We start from the raw sequence: 15,024 nt of genomic DNA, 5'->3' as shown, positions 1-15,024 counted from the left end.
CCAGTATTTGTAGGAAAGAGGGAAAGCAGCAGGAATGGATAGAAGGAAAAACTGTGTTGTAATCCAAATCTAACAGCAGCCTTGGCCAGCAACCCAAGAGCTCTGGGGTCAGAATGACCTTCAGAGGTGTCCTGAGATGGGCAAAAGGACAACTTCATCATCTTGCACTGGCAGGTCATTGGATATGGGCAACACCACAAAGGGTGAGACCTCAGTTGAGCAGTTCCCTGAAGCTGAGGCAGTTCCCAAAGAAAGCAGACAGCTATAGGCTGCCTGCTGACAGTACTCCCAGCAAATAAGGAGCTAGTGCTTCCTTGACAGGGGATCTGAGTTGTAGATCACAAGCTGCCACGGGAGCCAGATAATCTCCTTGGAAGAGTTGTGCTAAACTTCCACATATGAATGGCTTTGAGAATCTGGCACTGAAGAAACCGTCCAGCTTTGTTTTTTTCCTACCATCAATTCACATCCTATGGAACTGATGTATCACAGAACATAATATCATAAATTTCTCACTAGCCTTACAGTGCCTTGCAGGCTATGTTAAAAGAACTAAGTATAGATGGTGTTCTCCACCCTCCCCTGCCTATAGGTCCTGCTTGAAAACTTTGGTGTTGTTATACTAAGAATGGGCTTACAAGTCACACAGCCAGGTGTGTGGAAAAAGGGGTTCCCTGTTCTTTACTGTTCTTAACTCATTTTTCAAGCTGTCCTTCTGCTTAGTGGTGCTTCTCCACTGACATTGCCCTCTCGGCTGACATCTGATGAGATTCCTCCTGAAATTGTGCTGCAGTCTGGGACTCTTGCTCAATCTCAGCCTTCCTTTCTTTCAAAGGGGTAGACATGTTAGGTAGTCTGAAGATTCTGCCCCTCTGGCTTCCTCTCTTTTCAACCCTTACAGGCATTTCCCCAAGTACATCTCTTATACATTGAATCCCATATTTGCATGTGCTTCTTGGAGGTTCTCGCAGGTAGTTACCCGATGATCAGCTTCATGATACTGAGGCTTGTTTTTTGAGCAAGTCTAGTGTAGATTTTATCATCAGGCTAGTTTAGAGATACCACGTAATGTATAACTTCCTGAGATCCGAGTAAAAGTTTGGAGTTCTCTGTGAGGACTCTCCGCTATGGCTCGATGGAGTGCTACTTTGGGGAATTGTTTAGTATTTAGCAGTGGGTACAGTGGGATGTGTAAGCAAATTTCTGGGAATGTTTTCTCTGCATACCTTCTTTCTTGCTGATACTCTGCCTTGAAAACTCAAGACACCTGTCCCATTCAATACCAGTCTTGGTCTCCTCAACTCAGCAAGACTCCTCTGCTCTGCTCAAGCTCCTCCTCCTGCAATGTGATCCAGAGTGCTTAACCCTAGAAAGGCAGGACAGTGTAGGGTCACCTTGTTTCACCTGCTCAGTGACCAGTCCTTTGCTTCCGGTTGTCCAGTGTCTAAAAAGCTGCTTCACACAATTTTGTTAGCTTCTTGAAACTTTGACAGCTAACCATTTTGTAAAGTTTCTAAGATACTTAGATATTTAGAGATCTAAATTTCCAATAAGCATATGCTTTCACAGCATCCCACCAAGTTTTGATATGTTGTATTTTCATTAGAATTCATTTCAAAATATTTTCTAAATACCACTCTGATTTATAGTTTGACTCAGTGATCATTAGTGGTATGTTCCTTACATTACTATCATTTGGGACATTTTTTTAACCTTTATATAATTGATTTCTGATTTCATACTCTTATAGGATGTCAGTCTTTTGAGATTTGTTCAGATGATTTGTGACCAGTCATATGGTTAGTTTTGGTAAGTGTCCTGGGTATACCTTCCCTGGTGGCTCAGATGGTAAAGCGTCTGCCTGCAATGTGGGAGACCTGAGCTCAATCTCTGGGTTGGGAAGATACCCTGGAGGAGGAAATGGCAACCCACTCCAGTATTCTTGCCTGGAGAATCCCAAAGACAGAGTAGCCTGGCAGGCTCCAGTCCATGGGGTCGCAAAGAGTCAGATGAGACTGAGCAACTAACACTTTCATACCTTAAAAGAGCATGCATTCTGAAATGTGTGGATGTAACGTTTCATGTCTAACATGTGTGCACTGTGCTAACAATCAGCAAACAGTAGGACTCAAGCCATTCTAAGTAACTCAGAAGTTTATTCCTATTGATGGTGATTCCAGACCAGATAAGAGGATGATTATGCTATCACATGGATGTAGGCAGAAAGAAAATTATTTCTGGTAAAATGGAACTTCAAAGAGGAACCCCAAATCAAAATGTGCAGTTATCCCCCATCCCCTGCCCCGATTCCAACCTATATTAATACCAACCCTTTATGTGATGGAAATTATTCCAACATTTTTCATTCCTGTGTTCCTACCAGTGTTCCCTTCATTGGTTGTAATTTCTATATCGCTAGTGCTATGTAACAATAGAAGACAATATCTTAGGAAAAACTAATGACATTTATAAAGCTCAAGGAAATATAAGAAATGGTTGATTTTATTTCTCCAATTTATGATTACTTCTCAGATTACATGAATTTAGAGGATATCTAATCCTGCTATCCAATAGAGTAACTTAAGTTTTTTCAAGTTCTAATGTCACTTTCTATTTCTTATGAGCATTACTCAAGGTTAAAACTGTTATTAACATACAGCTTCTAGGAAATACATTTAGCCTTCCTATTTAGCCCTCTGCCAAGCTCTGTTCTGGACAATGAAATTGCAATGATAGAAAGGAGAGAGAATATAGATTTAGACAAGGCTAATGGCACATTCTCTAGGCTTCAGAAATGCCTCCTGTGCACTGCCTCCCATGTCTTCCACCTCCAATTCCAGCTGTGGCTTTGGTGAACAGCTCTGGGCAGGTTTCACCCTGCTCTGTGCTGACAGTGCCTCATCTCAGGCGTGTATCAAGAATCTAGCTTCTTGTCCTGAAGCTTCTCTGCTGCAGCACGTGTGATGCTGTAGCCCAGTGAGGCTCTCCACATGGGGGTGTTGCTGCCCCATGGGAGCAGCCCTCAGCACACAGGTGAGATCAGCTGACAGATAAATGCTTCTTCTTTTCATCCCTCAGGCAGACAATTCTGAGACACAGTTTAATTAGGATACTGGGAGGGTTCTGCACTAAGTAGCCAAGAACACTAGTGGGTACTAACACTACCTTTTTTGCCTGGACATTCTTTCCTTTTCCACCTGTTTTCTCCCCTGTCTCATCCTTGTTCCCTGGGACCACATTTCCAAATAGAATATGTCTCTACCTTTGTCTCGGGCTCTGCTTTCAAGAGTAGTCTAGATGAAGACAGTATGCAGATAGGTTGTTGGTAGACTAAATAACACAGGAATATAATTTCCCTTGACTCTACACATGCTACAAAGAAACACTTATTTAGTTGGGAGCACAGATTATGATAATTTCGATGATTTTCCATCTTTTTCCTTTTTGAAAGTTCATCATTGATCCTGATGCCTGAAGAAAAAAAAAGTTGGTACAAATTAGCTTATAATTGAATAGGCAAATTTCTTTGTGATGACAGCTCTAAGTATTTTTTCTTTGTGAGGCAGCCCTCAGCTATTTGATTGGATTTTTCAATCTAATAAGGAGAAGCCCTCAGTCTACTTAATGAGGTAAAGCTTTTTGTTGCTTTGGAAACAACCATATCACATTTCTTATTCTCTTTGGTAAAAAGCTGGAGCTGTTAGCACTGTAATCCTTTTTTCTAAGACACTCAAACATACTTTAAAAATGTAAAAATTACTGGAGTACTGTCAGAACTTTCTTATTCATGAAACACTGAAAGAATATCTTGAAAGATTTAGGGGTTATTAGGAATACACTAAGGTTGCCCACATGCCATCTCTGAGAAGAATGTTATTGTTAAAATTTTTTACTCATTTAAGGTACTGAAGACACTACAGAGAACAAAATTGGTAAATTCCTCTCCCTCCTCACTGAAACTTATATTTTATGAGTGGGGAAGGTGAGACAGTAAGGAAATTAAATAATTAAAATATATAGCACTTCAAATAAAGGCTACAGATAAAAATAAACTGGGGATGCGGGAATGAACATGCAAGTTTTCTGTTTTGTTTTGTTTAATTTCTAGGTCGTACTGAGAAAATGATGTTTGAACAAAGACCTGAGGAGGAGAAAAGCGTCAGTCATATGGATGTTTGGGAGGGGACCATTCAGGAAGCAAGAAAAGGCATCCCCAAAGCCCTCAGATGGAAAGATGCCAGAGTGGTTTGAGAGAGGTGAAGATTAGAAGATGAGGTAGGAAAGACAGCAGTGGCAGATCACATGAGAGAGGGACTCTCGATGGATGTAGGGCCATACGATGCACTGGGGGATATTCTGAAAACCTGGGAGGACATTTTGGTATTACTATGATTGGGTGGTACTCTGGGCTTTAGTGGGTAAGCAAAATTTATGTTAAAAGTATAGTAATGTGTGGGACAGTTCCACCAAACAAGATATTTCCCCCAGTTTTGTGTGCCTTTAAAATGTTCTACTGCTCATTCATGTAGATGTACAAGTTTATTTATGCTCACTTCCAAATTCCATTCTTGGCAAGCGAGGGTATTGGGATCCACTCTCTTCCTTGGAAACAAGCAAATATCCTGGGTAATACAGAGTTGATCAATTTTGGGAAGCTTCTGCCAATATTTTTCAAACATAATTCTGTCCCAGGTTCTCTCCTTTTGCTTTTTTAGGAGTTAAATTTCATATATTTTAGGCCACTTGATACTATTCTTATCAGTCACTGCTGCTTTGTTTATTTACAATATTTTTGTCTCAGTGCACTTATATTTGGGTGATTTCTAGCAACCTGACTTCAAGTTTAATGATGCTTTCATGATTGTGTCCAAGATATTGTATTTTTCAGTTGTAGGACTTCCATCTCACAAAAAAAGATCTGTTGCTCTCTTGAAATTGTCTACTTCTTCATATATTACATCTTATTTTTGTAAGATTCCTTAATATATTTGTCATGGTTAAAGACCTTGGCTATTAATTCCAATATCTGTACTGATTTATGTTTCTATTGATTCATGACAAAGGTAACACTGCAGGGCAATGAGAAAAGAAGTCTCAAGAAAAGCATCTGGATCAGCTGGACAGCTACATGAAAAAAAAAAAAACATTAACACTTACTGCCCGCCATACTCCAAAATCAATTCGTGGTTAGTGGATTTAAAGATGCAAAGAAAAACATGTTTTTATATGGTAAAATAGTAGAAGGTTCTTGTAGGCGATGGTTTCTTAGGATAGCAAAGGTACTAACCATAGAAGAAGACTGACTTTAGTAAAAGTTTAAAATTTACAGTCATTAAAATTTAACGAGATGGTTAAAATGCAAGTCAGATAAGAAATAGTATCTGTTTGATTGCAGTACTCATAAATGAAAATGGACTCACATCTAGAATATATAAATCAAACAGAAAAAGACAACCCCTCCAAAAATGAAATGAAGACCTTTAAGGCATTTTACTAAAGAGGATCTTCAGATGACTAATAATTACATGCAAAGACACTCTTTTCCCATTAGTCATCCGAGGAGTGTAAATTGAAACCACACAATCACCAAATGTTGGTGAGGGTGTGGAGCAGTGAAAAGTCTCATCTGCTGCTGGTGGGAGTGTAAATTTGAAAATTGTTTGGCACCATCAACTATAGCTAACCATGTATATACCCTATGTTGGAGCTATTCTCCTTTTAGATATATATCCCATAGAAATATGTATCTATTCGATACATATATAGCTTTAGATACATATAATATGCTGATTAAGTATAATGATGTTCACAGAAGTATTATTTGTATTTCTAGCTCCAAACCTGGAAATAACATGAATATTCACTATCAGTATCAGGAACCAATCACAATATTTAGTATCAGTATAAGGGACCAGTTTTATGAACTGTCTAGAATAGGCATATCTATAGAGGCAAAAAGTAGTTGCTTCGGGCTGGAGAGGATGTAGGGTAGGGGAATGACAGCTAAAGAGTATGGAGCTGTTCTGAGGTGATGAAATGTTCTGAAATTGACTGTGCCTGCCAGTGGTTGCACTTATCTGTAAATATACTACAAAAATATTAAATTGTACGTTTTAAATGGATGAAAATTGCAGGGTATGGGAACTATATCTCAATATAGCTTAAATTTAAGAAACAATAGTATAAACGATAAATTGCAGTATATTCACACAATTAAATGCTGTACAGCATAAGACAAAATTCATAGACATTACATGCAACATTGAATGAGTCTCAAATGTAATATGGAGAGAAAGAAATATTACAAGAGGAGGATATTTACTGATTAATTCATTTCACATGAAATTAAAGAAAATTTACTGATTAATTTAGTTCACGTGAATTTAAAGAAATTAAACTAATCTATGAATGTGAGGATAAGACAATGGTTATACTTGGGAAGAAGCTGCCCTTGACTGAATATGGGGCTGGAGGAGCTAGGTATGCCCTATCTCTTGATCTGGGTGGTGGATGTAAGGATGTGTTTGTGTTAGCCTTCGAAAGTTTATTGAACTGTTCATTTACAATTTGACCACTTTGCTGGATTTTGCACTTCAACAAAAGTTGATTAAGAAACATTTTTTAGAAATCCAGTTCAGTAAGTTATCCTATTCATATACACTTAAAAGACCAACTAAACAAATTTTGATAGTTCATTTTTGTGGCTTGGGAGTATGCTAAATTTTTATTTTCTTCTATCTACTTTTCAGCATTTCCCAAATTACCATAGTGGGCATAAATATATTACATTTATCAATAGAAAAAATTCTATACAATGACAAATACAGTTGATACTGCATTGTGAGATCTTCTTGTATTGTTTATCCTCACCTAGTCTCAGTGTAAGGACTGGTTTTTGCTCCTAGATAGGAAGAGACTGCCCTTTTAGAGTGAAGGATGGTGTGGCTGTGGATCTGGGGATTTCCTAGCAGCTCTGCTGATTGCCAGGAACTCACCACTGGCCACACTCATGAAGGAAAAGCAGAAGTGCAGGTGTAGGGACCCCAAAGATGGCAAGCTCAGCCTCGGTAGGCGGGGCCCAGTACACTCGGGGGTGGGTCGTAGTCCTCTGAGCCTATTGCAAAACTGTGGTTGAACTGGGGGCTAAAGCTCTAGCCTCCGTGCTGGGTAAATTGAAAGACTGTAGTCTAAACACTGTAATCCTCATGTTTCTGTGAAGTCCGAAGCTAAGAGCGTTTTATTTATTTACATTTTTATGAGACTGTTAAAAGAAAAGCGACAAAAACGACTGTTCCTGGCCTGCAAATCCTAAAACGTCTGCTCTCTGGCTTTTTTACAGAAAAAGTCTGCCGACTCCTTAGGAAACTCTAGGCTGAAAACTTTAAGGTATTTAAAAATGTTACCTGGGTAAGCTCTTCCTGACGAGAAGCTGGGTGTGGAATGAGCCTACCAGGGCACTTTCGGTCCCTGGTCAGGAGATGTAGTACTGCCCAGGCTCGTCAGACACAGGAAGTCAGAATCCACTAAGGAAAGTGTAAAAGCCCACCTCCGAAGAATCCAGCCTGGGAATGGCCAGGCACGAGGGACCAAACACAACTGGCTCTTCCTGGCGAAGGATAAATGCTCCAAAGGATAAACGATGCTCACTCCAGCCCTCCGCGGAGCGCAGAGGAGACGGGGTCGAACTGGGAAAGCAGCGTTGTCACTCACGCAGAAGCCAACGGCGCGCCCTGCGGCGTTCTCTCTTCTCTCTCTGCAGTAGGCAGCCGCGCGGACTGCGAGGTCCCGGTGCACATCTGTAACTTTTGGACAAGCGCCGCGTGGGTGCGGCTGCCACCCGGCGCCTGCGCAGTGGCTGCTCGCAGGATCCTCCCATCGCGCAGACTCGGCGGGTCAACACGCCCTGGAGGAGTGCGACCCTGCTTCGGTAGCCCATGGGGGAGGAAGCAGGGCGGAACGATGTGTACGGTGTTTTTTTGCTGCATAGTTTGACAGTTGTGAATACTATATCCCTTCACCCTTCAATATTACGGATATTTGAACTGAACAGAAGACAGTTTCATTTAATTCAGCCTAATATCTCGGGTGTGTGTGTGTGTCTTAGTTGCGTAGTCGCTCAGACGTGACAAATTGTTTGCAAGCCAGTAGACTGTAGCCCGCCAGGCTCCTCTGTCCATGGAATTCTCCCGGCAAGAATACTAGAGTGGGTAGCCCTTCCCTTCTCCAGAGGATCTTCTGGACCCAAGGATCAAACCTGGGTTTCCTGCATTGCAACCAGATTCTTTCCCGGCTGAGCCACCAGGGAAGCCCAATATCTCAGTACTATCCCTTAAGAATAAGGGATTCTCCTACATCAGGGTTTGTCAACTGTGGCGCTGTTGATTTTTAGCATGATGTTTCTTTGTTGTGAGGGGAGTGGGGCCGCCGTCTTGTGCATTGTGCAATGTTTAGTAGCACTCCTGGCTTTAGAGGCTGCTAGACACCAGTAGCAACCCTCCCCTCCCCTGCCCTCCCCAACTTGTGACCATCAAAAATGTTTTCAGACATTGTGTGACAGGGGAGGGGAGGGCAAAATCGCCCCGATTGAGGACTACTGTCCAATAGTATCACAGTGGTATGTCATTAGGATATATATCACTAGATTTTTCCAACATAGGGAGTCGGAATGCACTAAACATTGGTACATTTCTGTAATTTAGTATATAATCCATATTAGAATTTCCTTGATTGTCCCCCCACCTTCAATCCTTGCTTCCCCTGTACTTGTTTGTAAAATATAAATTCATGATTTAACAAGGATCACGTATTGATTTTAGTTACCAAGTCTCTAGCTTCCTTCAATTTAGACTACTTCCTCAGCCTTTTTTGTTTATTGTTTTTTTCTGGCATTGGCTTTTTTGGCAAGTTCAGACCAGTGCTTTTCCAGAATGTCTATTTGGATAATCAAATTGGTCTTCATTGTAAGATTCATGTTAAATTTTTTGGCTTTTATTGGCTGAAACTCCACTTGGGTAATGTTATATCCACTTTTTTCCTAGTTCAAAGACCTACTTAGCTGTTCTAACAGCGTTTAATTTTCAAAAGTCCACTTATCTCCCAGTGATTTGAGATATCACTTTTATCACATACATAAATTTTCACATCATTCTTGGCTCTACATTTCTATTTTCTATTTTTTCCATTGATCTGATTGTCTACTCAAGTGCTAATAATATACTCTTCAAACTATAGAAACTGTATATTTCAATATCTGGTAGAGCTAGTTATTGACAAAATAGCTTATTGCTGTTTTCTTATTTTGATTTCCGGGTTTTGGGGGAAATAATGTTGCTTATTTATTTCTTCCATGTACACTACAGGAACTAGGAGTTCACAGGATTGCCTTCCTCTGTACTGCCTCATTAACCTAAACATACTTTGAAACATACTTTGAAAAGTGGCATTAATTTATAATTTTTTATTATTCAATTGAGGAGCAAGGTTTATTTTTCCTTTTATTCGAGTCACAGTTTTCTATCTTTCAGAAAAGCTTCAAAGTTTTTCTCATATAGATTTTGCACAGTTCTTATGACATTTACTCCTAGGATAATTTTTCAGTTTATTGGTAATGTAAATAGAGTCATCTCCTCTGTTTTCCTCTGTAATTGCTTATTGCTTAAATATATGAAGACCCTGAGTCCCAGTCTCATATTGGAACAGTCTCATTTACTGTTCCACACCTAGAACGAGACATTTCTCAAAAGAGTCTTCATTGCATTCACTGAAAATGGTATTTGGTGACCACACTCTGTGTATATAGGATCTTCATGACTGAAAGGCTTATTGTTACTTCTCAAAGTTATAAATACAAAATGTAGGAATTATGTGGTTTTTCAAAGAAAAATAAATCATAAATTTGTGATGTTCCAATTTTAATGAAAGATTACATAATTTTCTACTTATTTGATTTCATGTTGCATCTCTTTTCTGCTGAAAAGCATGATTCCGAATGTTAAATAATTGCGTATTTACTTTTTCCCTTAACATATATAGTAGTTTCAAAATAACAGTACCAATGTGATAATGAATTATAAAAGTGCTAAATGCAGTTTGATACAGCTAGATTTGCTCCAGGTTGTTTTCAAGTATAGATTGCTTAATTAAAAAGAAAATTAAGTCCAAAATGTAAAAAAAAAAGCAAGCCTTAAATATTTATAACTTTTTGAGTATAATATCCAACTCATCTTCTCTCATTTTTATTGATATAAATTTTTAAATTCATGAATCTTATTCTGGACACTTTTTAGCAATATCTTGTAAACCCTGATATCATGTTTTCATTATTTTTTTTCTAAAAAATTTCATTATCAGTTGTTGTTTTTCCTTGAGCCAAGCTAAGTTTAATAGAAAGCTTAAAATTTCAAGGTGGGAAGATTTTCTTGTGCTTTGCTTGTTATGGATTCATACTTTTATCGTGTCATTGATGGAGAATATTATTTGTATTTTTCTTACTGTAATTTATTGAGGTATAGATGTCTCTGTATGTAACTATAGACTCAACTATTATAAGTGTTTTTGGTACCATTTTTGGTCTCGGACCAAAAGAAGTATACTAAAGTCTGCTATTATTAAGTATTTCTAGTCTCTTTGACTCTCTTGTAGTTTCTGCTAAGTGAAAGAAGCTACTGTGTTATTTGCTGCATATCTTTCATAAATATTTTATTTTCACTGTGATTGTAGCCTTTAAAGTTGTAAAGTGCTCTTTGACCTGGTAATAGGCTTCGGTCTAAATTTTGTTTAATTGGATTTCAAAGTATTAGTTCTTTCTTTGTATTTTCTTGGTATACCGTTTTGCCTCCTTTCATTATTAACATTTATGAATTATTTTGTTTTCGGTATGTGTTTGTCTTTTATGTGCAGCAAAAAGTTGGATTTTGCTTTACAATCAGCCGCTTTGTTTGTCCTTGTTTATGGAGGGGTTAAGTCCCTATTAGTTGTTATGTTTGGTCTCAGATAACTCATCTTTATTATATTTACATGTAATATGTGACATATTTGGTGATAAGTACTAATGAGGAAGATAAAGGAGGACAAGGAGTATAGGAAATGCTGGGGGAAATTTTCTATTTTAAGTAGGTGGTCAGGGAAAGCCTCATGGAGAAACTGACTTTTGGACACACTCTTAAAAAAAAAATTGTTTATTTGGCTACTCTGGGTCTCAGTTGTGGCATGCTACTCTGGGTCTCAGTTGTGGCATGCAAACTCTTAGTTGAGGCATATGAGATCTAGTTCCCTGGTCAGGGATTGAACCCAGGGCCTCTACATTGGGAGCACAGAGTGTTAGCCACTGGACCACCAGGGAAGTCCCTGGACATACTCTTGAAGTAGGTGAAGGAATGAGTCATTTAGATAAGTGGAATAAGATTTATCCTGACTGAGAGAACAGCAAGGCCTAGAGACACATGATTACTGGGTGTGTTTTCAAAGACCAGCAACGAGGCTGGTGTGACTGGAGTGCTGTGTGCAGCTGAATACTAGGAGACAGGCCAGAAGAGTATCAGAGTATCAGATAGGGCCCTCAGTCTCAAGGAGGGAAGGAATATCCCTTAAACAGTAATTTTGTTGCCAGATGTTGAAATAATATTACTTCTGCCATCCCACAGTAATAAATTAATAACTCTGGGAATTTCAGCCTAAGTGGGAGAAGCCAGTCTTAGCGGTTTTATGTTTTAAGGCAGAACTCAAATTATGCGTGAAATAGTTTAATTTCTGCTGATTTTGAAGGTTGGATTATGAAACACCTTCCAATGTGGTGGAAATGATCCTTGAATATATTCTCAAATCTTTGATGTTTTAGTTTCTACATTATATTCTACCCCCAAATTCATCAGCTGTAGCTTCACAACTTCAGCTTTTTTGCCATTTAGCTGAAGGTGTGAATTCACAGGGGAATAACTTTATTGAAACATAACAGTGAAATGTATCTTGACTAATAAATGTTTAAAAGGCAGAAAAATATAAAAATTCTAATCAGAGATGCTTGACCAAAGGCTAGCACACAACATAGAAGTTTTTTTGAATTATTTTAAAAAGTATTCAGCTTAAAACAGTTTTTCCTTTTTATACAGATATCTGTTAACTGTATGACAGAGAAGGTAAAATGAAATGTGTGCATCTATGTGGGAAGGCTTAAGGGTATATTAAGTCTGTAATCCAGAAAAACTATTTTCAAGATTGCAATGGATGGGAACAGAGAAGGGACAAACTTTAAATACAGGCAGGATTACTTGTCTTTTTGTATTTCATTTAGCTGCACTTTAATTTTCTTCTTCCTCTTTTTTTTTTCTCACCTTTTTTTTTCTTAAGCTAAACTGGCAGTGAAATGCTGTCTGAATAAGTCACAACTCACAAAAAACTGAACAGTGCATTGTAAAATAGGACACAAAACAAAAGACTTCATCTAAGAGCTGAGATCATCGGGCTGGGAAACACAGACCCAGTGCAGCAATTCAACAGTGTTTCTCAGAGCCTGAGACAGTTTCACAATTTTTGATATGCTATTGCCCCCTGCTGTTCACAGTGAAGTACTGACAACAGAAATAGGTTTTCCTAACACTCCAGGGTTTTAGTGCAATATCATGCTATCAGAGAAAGTTAGACAAAGCATTTCAAACATTTCAAATAGAATAATTTAAGGAGTTGTTTTCTAAAAAGCTATTAAAGAAATCCCAAAGCACCTTCCCTACTTCCCAATATATCGAAAAGAAATGTATGATTCAGTTAATTGAATGAATCATGCAGTTTCCTCTTTAAGTTTCTGAAGAGAGCAGAGCACAAGGCAATTGAGATAGCTTGGAAAAAAGCTGATGAAGTGAGCAGAGAAAATGGAGTGCAAAATGTGCCAAAGGAGAGGGTCATGAATAATTTACATACAACAGGGGTGAAGCAGTTCAGTCCTGAACAGATCATTCACATTTTTCCAAGGATGTTGGATAAAACTGTTTTGTCTCCACAGAAGAGCATGGATGGGCTATTTGTGAGCCTTCAGGTCTTCTGCCCCTTGTTCTTGGGTTTGGTCATGGAAACTTAAAACCATTAGGGTATGAATTTGGGTCCCTGAAGCAGAGCAGAAGGACAGAATCCTTGGAGCCGATTTCCTGATTTACTCTGTCATTTCTAAAGGGGTCAGGTCTATCTCCTGGATGGAAGTCGGTCCATGTGCAGATGTGTGTGTTTGAGCATGGGAGATCATGTTATTTGTTTCAGAACTGTAGCAACTGTGGGCTGCTAGAATAATCTGTATTCCAGCTCTTCCATGGGATTAGGTAATAAGGTGCTGCCAGGATCCCCTCACATTCAGTAAAAGCACTTTAAAAAGTAAGGGCCTTGTTTCAGCATTTGATTTTTGCTCAGACTCTTTCTCCATGAGGAACATGACTAGAGAAGAATCTTTTAATATTTAGAAAATCACATGCATATTTATATACAAAATTACATCCTGTTAGGATAAACCTAGAAATCCAGCCTGAACTACTCCTCAAAGATTTAGCTTTGGCTCTAGATATTGCTAAGAATGCTGTTTCTAACTTCTGAAGTCCCTACCTCAAATCACAAATGGTGGATTTTGAGAAAACATTTAAATCATTTATTTCAGGTAACAATAAGCTGTTTCCTTAATACTTGAGGTAGTTGCATTCACAGTGTTGATTTTAGTGCTTATAGTATTTTGTTTCTCTCTCTTATGTGACATTTTAGTGTTTATTTACTCTCTTAAATTTATATTCTTCATTATGTGCTGTGCTTAGTCGCTCAGTTGTGTCCAACTCTGTGACCCCATGGGCTGTAGCCTGCCAGGCTCCTCTGTCCACAGGGATTCTTCAGGCAAGAATACTGGAGTGGGTTGCTATGCCCTCCTCCAGGGGATCTTCCAACCTGGGGATTGAACCCAGGTCTTCTGCATTGCAGGTGAATTCTTTACTGCCTGAGCCATGAGGAAAGCCTCTTCTTCATTAGGGCAGATGTTAAAGATAGGGTGAAAAATATGATAGACTCTGCATTTAAGCTTTTTATAGTAATTTAGCAAAATGTAGAACAACAATATGATAATCATATAAGAAGGAGCCCAAGAGGTAGAAAAATAATCTCCCCATCCTTTTTCATTTTATCATTTTATTTCATTTCTTCTCTTTACTATTTTATTTTATTTGTATTCATTTTATTTTTTAAAATTACAAATCAGGAAAGCTGACTATCCTTTTTATGTATCTTTACACGATCCCTAGTACTCTAGTACTTTATACAAGTGCTTTATATAAGTTTGCACACATTTGTAGTAAATATCCGCTAAATGAAATATGAGCACTTACTTACTAGGAGCCTTTGTACTATGCTGTGCCTATGTAAACTAGATACACATTTGATTTCTACAGAGGAGAAGAGTGAAATTAGGAGGAATTTATATAAACCTGGAAGGAAGTATTAGAAATATTTGTTTCTATTCAAATGCTAAAGTATATTTAGAAACTTTTTAAATGAGAAAAACTAAGACATTAAAATTCCACCATGTCAGTACTTGAATCTCTTTTTAATGATTTTCATAAATTGCATATGAATTTTCAATATTTCTGTCTGTGAAGTTCTTATCAGATCTGGGTATATGCAGCCTACCTGGTAGAAACACAAAGATAGGTAGAGAGCAATGAATGATGATGCTTGTGTTTCAAAAGGAAGCTGAAACATTTTCTTTTTGGTCAAGAATTAATTTATCAGTGTTTCATTGTAAAAAATTCATAGTATATTGAAACATGCTTTTTGCCACCTTAATGGCATAACCCAAATTATCTGCTGTTATTAAATTGTTCTACTTAAATTGTATTGAATGCCAGTATCTAAGAAAACTGGAAGCATAAATGGTTTCTGAATTTCTTTGGATTACTGAGAAATGGATCTTCTCTGCAAATATACTGTTATACTATAGAGTATATGAGGCTTCCCGGGTAGCTCAAATGGTAAAGAATCTGCCTACAATGTGAAGGACGCAGGTTC

The 15,024-nt window shown here is 38.2% G+C and overlaps 2 long non-coding RNA genes and 1 other non-coding gene across 3 annotated transcripts in view; 2 read left to right on the top strand and 1 right to left on the bottom strand.

Annotated features, from left to right (window-relative positions):
• Positions 1 to 2,136: 2,136 nt before the first annotated feature.
• LOC100848469 (uncharacterized) lies at positions 2,137 to 8,977 on the bottom strand. The gene is made up of 2 exons (XR_139201.6): positions 7,404 to 8,977; positions 2,137 to 3,471 (listed from the first exon to the last, which is right to left on the bottom strand). It is a non-coding gene; the product is annotated as an uncharacterized lncRNA (long non-coding RNA).
• LOC112446991 (uncharacterized) overlaps positions 3,928 to 15,024 on the top strand; it is a 158,967-nt gene continuing 147,870 nt past the window's right edge. The window contains exon 1 of the long non-coding RNA XR_003035012.2: positions 3,928 to 4,275. This is a non-coding gene — a long non-coding RNA (uncharacterized lncRNA). The remainder of the gene's footprint in view (positions 4,276 to 15,024) is intronic.
• Positions 7,899 to 7,972, top strand: MIR2286 (microRNA mir-2286). Its single transcript, NR_030836.1, has one exon. It is a non-coding gene; the product is annotated as a microRNA mir-2286 (primary transcript).

Source organism: Bos taurus, chromosome 1 (genome assembly GCF_002263795.3).
Source record: "Bos taurus isolate L1 Dominette 01449 registration number 42190680 breed Hereford chromosome 1, ARS-UCD2.0, whole genome shotgun sequence".
In the NCBI taxonomy this organism is placed as follows: Eukaryota; Metazoa; Chordata; class Mammalia; order Artiodactyla; family Bovidae; genus Bos; species Bos taurus.
Note: the sequence above shows the minus strand (reverse complement) of the source record. Positions and strands in the feature narration are given on the sequence as shown.